This window comes from Staurois parvus, unplaced genomic scaffold, assembly GCF_062004578.1.
Source record: "Staurois parvus isolate SC_StPar_1 unplaced genomic scaffold, SC_StPar_1.0 ptg001553l, whole genome shotgun sequence".
Taxonomy (NCBI): domain Eukaryota; kingdom Metazoa; phylum Chordata; class Amphibia; order Anura; family Ranidae; genus Staurois; species Staurois parvus.
Window position 1 is genome coordinate 454,011 of NW_028319349.1, and position 6,814 is coordinate 460,824.

Below are 6,814 nucleotides of genomic sequence, written 5' to 3' on the forward strand. Positions count from 1 at the left end.
CCCAGAGATTCACATGCCCGTAAAGGAAGAGATTACCAAGTCACCAGAACAGCAAGAGGAGGAAAAGGTCAGAGAAAGGGAAAATGACCCCCAGAGATCCGGTGAAGCAGTTGAACATCAAATCAACAGAGCAGCAAGTGGACGATTCTGTCAGAGAAACCGCAAAAGAGCCGCCAGAACCCTCCAGCTGGTGTTCATTACTGACCACCACTGCATACTGGTTTCAGATCATACTCCTGATAAGTGCCATCATTCTGAATTACATCCTGCACAGAAACTACCTGGCCCTGACAGTAGGACAATATTTGGTTTTCCAGAAGCTGATTGAACTCATTCAGGAAGGACTGGGCAACTTCAATTACCACTGGTCCAGCGATGGGGCGGCCTTAGAGAATGGAGACCCATCCCTGCTTACAAATATTGATGCAGAATATTGCTGGTCAGAATCCTTTCATTTTGTTCTCTTAATGCTGGTGGGGCTGCTCATATCATTGCTTGTAATGCTGCTGATGGTGATTAACCGGGTGCTGGACCTAATCTTCCCACCACCAAATACCAACATGACTGAACCGAGTGATCACAGCACTGAATCAAGTGATGAATCATTTGATGACTACACCCCACCAACAATGGAGGAACGCAGTAACAAAATCATGGATAACATTGTCTATTAGTACCCCCATAAGCCTAGGACGTAACTGAAGGTAAGACATGTTTGAATATTTTGATACCTTACACCCAATTCACAAAACTTACACAAAAGGAGAATGATCTTGAATGGCCTCTAGAACTTTTGGCGTCCTTCAAGGGCCAGCGCTCTCAATGAATAGATGCCTGCTTTTTGCAACTCTTTGCCTTGTCTCCAGTGTGGCTGGTACACACCAATGCATTGCAGTGTTGCGCAGGCGGTGTGCGCTGAAATTAGGTATGCCTGGCCACACTTTTTTCCAGTGCAGCAGTCACCTCGCACTGGCCGATAGAACTTTATGAAATGTTACTGTGTGACATTTTAATAAAGTTCCTAAAAAATGAACAGCGTGATGCGCAGGGATCGGCGCATCAGCACTGCAAGGCACACGTTTGTTGCTCATGCCTATCGATGGAGAACATCTCTACGGGACCTCTAACCCAAACCCTGACCCTCAGACAACTTCACAAAGTATGTCAGTGGTGGTAAGAGTTCTCTTTTCCCCAGCAGAAAAAGCCTGGACCTCAAGCTGTCACAATCCTTGGGCCTCTAATCCCCCAGACCTGTAGACAGGTCCTACTGAACATCTTGAAGGGATGTCCCCACTTTACAGAGTGGGGGGACCATCTGTTGCCCTTTGCAGACACTCTGTTAGCATGTATCTCGGACACTTGTGTAAGGGACATGGTGTCCATGGGCTACAAGCTAGAGTTCTGCTCTCTGCCCCCTAACCACCCCCCCACTTCATGTCATCCAACCTGTAGGGGTCTCTGTACAGACTAGCAGTCCTCTATGCTGCTCCTGCAGATCTGTTTTACCAACAATAGAAAGTTTTCTGTGGTTTTAATCCAACATTTTCATTCTTCTAATACCAAAAGGATGCATGTGCGAGCCGTGCTGCGCTCAATGAATGTTCCTCGCAGCCTTTTGGGAGCTGTGACGTGTCCCAGAAGGCTGCAGGCAGGGAGGGGGTGAGAGGAGAACTTCTGGTGGATCCTCCGTGGCTATCCAGCCGGACGTGAGAGCGAGAGTCTGTCAAAACCAGGTACCCGCTCCCCCCACAAAAAAAGTGTCCAAAAGGTAGTAGAGGAGGGGGGAATGAGGCAGAAAAGCAGAATTTTCCCTTTTGGGTGACGTTCCGCTTTAAGCGTTTGTAATGTTTAAAAAAACATGTAGCTTTACAAACATGTTCTACTTACCTGCTCTGTAATGGTTTTGCATAGAGCAGCCCCAATCCTCCTGTCCTTGGGTTCCCTGTCAGCGCTCTTGTCTTCCCCCCCCCTTGCTGAATGCATCCCATAGCAATCCATTTGCTATAGGGGGACTAATGGAGGCTCGATCCCGAGCCGAACTCTTCGTATCCATTGACACAAGGAGTGTGGATCAAACCGCCCCCCCCCGCCTCCCCCACTGGCTATGACTGACAACAGCAAGAGCCGATTGCTCCCGCTGCTGTCTCCGTTCCTGTGAGGGGAGAGAGAGCAAAAAGAGCCTCTGCCCTCGGGCACAGCGCTGGATAGAGATCAGGCTCATGTAAATATAGGGGGAGTGGCGGGGGGGGGCTAACTTATGCAGAAAATGCATTCAGGTAAAAAAAAACCTTCAGCCTTTTCTGCCTTGCAGCACCGGGGTCCTTGATTCAAACCCTGACCAGGACCCTACCTGCATGGAGTTTGCATGTTCTCCCAGGGTTTCCTCCCACACTTCAAAGACATACCTTGCGTTGGTGGTGCAGTGGTGAGCATAGCTGTTTTTCCAGCAGCTGACCCGGGTTCAATTCCCGGCCAACGTAATCTCCAAGAAGGCTGCCTTGCTAACTAAGCCTTTCGAGTCCCCAGAGAGAAACGTGCTATACAAAATAAATGTTGAAGAAAATTGAAGGAAGATTTTTTAATCAGAGCATCAGTCTAGCATCAAGTCAATGAAACTCCTGGGATATTGATCTGGTCAGGTAAGTAACAGAGGTGGTTGTTCATCAGTTTCAGCTGCTTTGGTGTTCATGAAATTAACAACAGGTGCACTAGATGGGAAACAATGAGAAGACCCTCAAAACAGGAATGGTTTTACAGGTGAAGGCCACTGACATTTTTTCCCTACTCATCTTTTCTGACTGTTTTTCACTAGTTTTGCATTTGGCTCGGGTCAGTGTCACTACTGGTAGCATGAGGCCATACCTGGACCCTACAGAGGTTACACAGGCAGTCCAACTCCTCCAGGATGGCACATCAATACATTGCCAGAAGGTTTGCTGTGTCTCCCAGCACAGTCTCAAGAGCATGGAGGAGATTCCAGGAGACAGGCAGTTACTCTAGGAGAGCTGGACAGGGCTGTAGAAGGTCCTTAACCCATCAGCAGGACCGGTATCTGCTCCTTTGTGCAAGGAGGAACAGCATGAGCACTGCCAGAGCCCTACAAAATGACCTACAGTAGGCCACTGGCATGAATGTCTCTGACCAAACAATCAGAAACAGACTTCATGAGGGTGGCGAGGGTCCGACATCCTCTAGTGGCCCCTGTGCTCACTTCCCAGCACTATACAGCTTGATTGGCATTTGCCATTGAACCCCGGAATTGGCAGGTCCACCACTGGTGCCCTGCGCTTTTCACAGATGAGAGCAGGTTCACCCTGAGCACATGTGACAGACATGAAAGGGTCTGGAGAAGCCGTGGAGAACGTTCTGCTGCCTGTAACATGGTTCATCATGACCGTTGTGGTGGTGGGTCAGTGATGGTCTGGGGGGGCATATCCATGGAGGGACGTACAGACCTCTACAGGATAGACAATGGCACCCTGACTGCCATTAGGTATCGGGATGAAATCCTTGAACCCATTGTCAGACCCTACGCTGGTGCAGTGGGTCCTGGGCTCCTCCTTATGCATGACAATGCCCGGCCTCATGTGGGGAGAGTATGCAGGCAGTTCCTGGAGGATGAAGGAATTGATACAATTGAATGGCCCCCACGCTCACCTGACCTAAACCCAATAGATCTCCTCTGGGATGTCAGGTTTCGGTCCATCCAACACCTCCAGGTTGCACTTCAGACTGTCCAGGAGCTCAGTGATGCCCTGGTCCAGATCTGGGAGGAAATCCCCCAGGACACCATCCGTGGTCTCATTAGGACCCTCCCCCGACGTTGTCAGGCATGCATACAAGCACATGGGGGTCATACAAACTACTGAGGACCATTCTGAGTTGCCGCAATGACATTTCACCAAAATGGACTCGCCTGCTGCATCATTTTTGCACTTTGATTTTCAGGGTGTCTTCGAATTCAGTCCTCTGTAGGTCGATCATTTTCATTTCCATCAAACGATGGGGCATCTTAACGTTGCTAACATATTACCTGTCCATATCAGTTTTGAGATCCAGCAGGAGATCGTTCCCCATTGAGATCCAATGTGTTTTCAAAGTGTTCCTTTCATTTTTCTGAGTAGTGTATTTCTTGCACAAGGATTTGGTTATTTTGTATTCTCATTTTCAGCCAGTAGGTGGAGCACTCGACTCTATTTCAGCTATTTTCTAGGCTATCCTTAGAAACTTGGATAGAAAAAAAAAGCTCACTATTTCCTATATAGTTCAATGGCTCTGTCTGACACTAACCCCAATACTATCCCCCCTTGTAATCCTAACAGGAACTCTCCCTGTAGCCCTTAGGCTCTGTTCACACCTCTGCGTCTTCATCTTCAATGAAGGGAATCCAAGGTCTTCAGCCATGAGGGTAAGGTTGTATTTAGCGATCTTCTCTCGATCAAGGAATGAGGTGGTGACTATCATGAAACTGTCCTCACTGGTGTACAATGAATTTGTCCATTTATCCCACAGTCTCTGTCTTCTACACTGATCAGTGCAATAAAGCCATCTGTAGCAGCTGATTCAGTGATATAGGCTACTCCCAAGCTAGAAGTCAAGGGAGGGATAGTAATTGTGAGGGCATTATCAATGACATCTACAACATGTGACTTTGCGGGTTGCAGTTAGGGGGTTGGGACCTGTATCTTGTACCTAAACATCAAAAACTCCTAAAAATCTACTTCACCTTCTAAAGTTATAGTGCCTGACTTCCATTTTGAAGACCTGATGAACATCTTGAGATACCTGTGCACTGAACCCATATATGATTTCTCCATTTGCACCTTCACCATAGGGACTGTGCTAGTGGCCGAGGGCTATAGGAACCGGCTACCATTATAGGTGCTAACCCGGGGATTTGATACCTGCAGCAGAATATTTGATCTTTGCTCCCAATCCGATAAATGACTAAATGTATTTTCCGATCAATCTGTCCCAATCGATCTGTAGTCGATAAGGCATGCGATTAATATACCACCTATACGTAGTTCAAGGAGAACTTCAGCCGCTTTCTTTTCAAATCTGGTACTTACCAGTGCCTGGGGTCCGGTGCTGTCTTCTCACAGCCGGTTTTTTCTACCACTGCAGGTCCAAGGTGCTACATCGTGGATATGGGAGCTGGCTGGGGCTTCCTGTGGCATCACAGCTCCTCACTGCACTCGCACAGCGCTTTACAAATGGTCCTGCATCCTCCTGGGACATATATTGTGTCCCAAGAGGCTGCAGGGGGGGGGGGGAGGCGGCAGGGCCAAGGAACACCTAAGTGGGAATTGCAGAAGTGGAAGTGGGTAGGATAAAACGTCCTCCACAGCGCCCCCTGGATTGCTGCAGAGCCTCACACCCCACAGTGTCCCACAGTACCTCCCAGCCCTTGTAGGGCCCTCCAGTCTCCCACATTGCCCATGTAAATATCCCCACCCCCGTCCACTACAGGGCCACCTTTTGTAGAGTCCTGTAAAGCCCTCCAGAATCATCATCCCCCACAGTGACACCCAGCCCCTTCCAGAATTTTAAAACATTTTACATTCCCATACTTATATTGTACCAGTATAAACGTATTTTTACTGCTGGGACACAGAAGGTTTTGGAAAAATTTGCTGGGCTCTGGTCTCAAGCTGGGAAACACTGGAATACATACTTGAATAGATTTTTTCTTTCATAAATCACATTTATTGTCACTTAACAGAACAAAAGAAAGCCAATAAGAGTTTATTGTTAGGGTTTGCATACACTGTAATACAAAACACATCCACTAGGGGACGACAGATGACAGTGTAATGTATACAGAGCATTGTATCCTCACCTCCTCCTCTCTGCACCAGGTAGGTAGTTCAGGTTCCCCATATTCAGGATGGCTCCAGGTCCTTGTCAGTGAAGACTTTACCTCATTGTCATCTGCAGTGTCGGGGTCAATCACCTGATCGACGAAGGCCCCACTGACATGTAAGGTCTGAAAAAGCAAAGGAAATGCCTTACTCAGCTTAGTAAATAAGTGAAGGAGCCATTGGCCTCACAAATATCTGACATCATAACAACAACGCATTGAAAGGCAAGGGAACTAGAATCAGAAAGTGACTAAAAAAAATCAAATCAACCCAAAATTCTCCCACCAAATCTACCATGAAGGCGTCATGCACACAATGGTGTATCATAGGACATCAGGCAGGGTGGTAAACTAGAGGTGATCCCTACATTAACCACTTCCAGTCCGGACACTTTCACCCCCTTCCTGTCCTGGCAATTTTCAGCTTTCAGCGCTATCACACTTTGAATGACAATTGCGCAATCATGCAACACTGTACCCAAATGAATTTTTTACCATTTTTTTTGAGACAGATAAAGCTTTATTTTGGTGGTATTTATTCACCGCTGGGATTTTAATTTTTTTTGCTATGTACCGTATTTTTCGCTCCATAAGATGCACCTAGGTTTTAGAGGTGAAAAACAAGAAAAAAAAATATTCTGAACCAATGGACTGCAGACACAGTACAGGGGATGACCAGAGACTGCAGACAAGGTACAGGGGATGACCTGAGACTGCGGACACAATAGAGGAGATGACCAGAGACTGCGGACACGGTACAGGAGATGACCAGAGACTGCGGACACAGTACAGGAGATGACCAGAGACTGCGGACACAGTACAGGGATGACCAGAGACTGCGGACACAGTACAGGGATGACCAGAGACTGCGGACACAGTGCAGAAGATGACCAGAGACTGCGGACACAGTGCAGGAGATGACCAGAGACTGCGGACACAGTGCAGGAGATG

At 47.7% G+C, this 6,814-nt stretch overlaps 1 non-coding gene across 1 annotated transcript; it reads left to right on the forward strand.

Annotated features, from left to right (window-relative positions):
* The first annotated feature begins 2,408 nt into the window (after positions 1 to 2,408).
* TRNAE-UUC (transfer RNA glutamic acid (anticodon UUC)) lies at positions 2,409 to 2,480 on the forward strand. Its single transcript has one exon. It is a non-coding gene; the product is annotated as a tRNA-Glu (tRNA).
* The last annotated feature ends 4,334 nt before the right edge of the window (positions 2,481 to 6,814 follow it).